Raw genomic sequence first — 1,648 nt, forward strand, 5'->3', positions numbered from 1 at the left:
AATCCACACAGTCCAATAGACCCGGTTATCCCTTTCCTCCACCTGGCTGGAGGCAGGGCCCCTCTAATTCTGGTCAGAGTATCCAGTATTCACTTCTCGTAAAATTGGCTCAGAATTCCCTTCAAGAGGATCGGAAATAAAATCAGCCCTTCTACTCTGTTTGGAAACTGGAGCGGCATTTTTCCTGGTAGAATCCCCTTTTGTGGTGGTTTTTCCTCGCAGCTCACGTACCCGTGCATTTAGGACCGAGGTAGGTTTTCCGTCCCATTTCCTCATGTCCTCTCCATGATCACATAGGTAAAACCACAGGGCACCTTGCGGTGTGTACCTTCTATATTCTCTCTCTTGGGCAGAGGAACGCTCACTCCTAATAGCTGAGACATTGGTCCTTACACGTGTGGAGTAGGACATATCCTCTTTGATTTGCTGGAAATCCTCGGACAGCTTCTCCACAGCCGAAATGCAGGCTTGTAGGGAGGAGGAGAGATTTTCTTCGTATTGACGGAGTTGGCGAGCCACTTCCTCCACTGTCGGTGCCTCTTCATCCTTCCAGGCCATTATTGCCAATGCGTTGGCATAGGACGATGGTGCGCTCCGTACAAACTTCCGCCACATGGGTCGTGTGCATTGGACTTCGTCTGGATCTTTGGGTAATTGTGGGTTGTCCGGGTCATGATGAATCGTCTCTAGCACAGCTAATTCCCTCAGATATTGAATACCTTTTTTCCATGGTGGTCCACTTGCTTGATTGACATATAACATCTTCCTTGAAGGGGTACCTTTCCTTCACACTTGACAGGAGTCGCCTCCAGAGGCTGATGGCTTGTGTCCCTCTTCCAATTGCCTTGTCAATGCCACCTTCCGTGGCAAGCGATCCCAGCTGCTTGGCTTCCCTACCTTCTAATTCCAAGCTATTAGCCCCATTGTCCCAGCATCGGAGGAGCCAGGTGATAATATGCTCACCTATACGGCAGCCAAAGTCTTTTCGCAAATCCCGCAGCTCACTCAAGGATAGGGACCGGGTTATTACCTCTGGTTCTGCCTCTTCCTCCGGTTCCCGTGATGGCCCTGGTTCATCTTCATCCTTCGCTAAGCGAACTGATTTTTTTTTGTATATTTCTTTTTCTGTACGGGGGCAACTGATGCTGGTGCAGGTTGGTCCCCTGGTTCAGTTGCAGTTATCGCTCACCGGGTTTTGGATAACCGCAGTGTCTGTCGCCGAGGTTTGGGTAGCAGCAGTGCTCGTTGCTGGGGCTGGAGGGACCGCAGTGCCCGTTGCCGAGGTTTGGGTGGCCGCGGTGCTCATCATTTTGCTGTTAGGTCCAGAGACTTTCTCTTCCCCTTGAGGGTACTGAGTGGTGTTGAACAGGGCTCGATAGGCATGGGCCAGGCCCCAGCACGTTGCAGTGATTTGTATCTCTCTGGAGCTGCCGGGGTGACAGCATACCTTTTCCAAATATTTTACTAGTTCTTCTGGATCCTGCACTTGTTCAGGAGTGAATTTCCAAAACATTGGAGGTGCCCACTTTTCTAGGTACTTGCCCATACTACCCCACACACCCTGCCACTCATAATTATCCAGCCTTGGGGCACATCTCTGGGTGATCTTCTTAAATAGCTGTTTAACCCTAAACGAGAGCTGAACCAC

This window comes from Haliaeetus albicilla, chromosome W, assembly GCF_947461875.1.
Source record: "Haliaeetus albicilla chromosome W, bHalAlb1.1, whole genome shotgun sequence".
NCBI lineage: Eukaryota > Metazoa > Chordata > Aves > Accipitriformes > Accipitridae > Haliaeetus > Haliaeetus albicilla.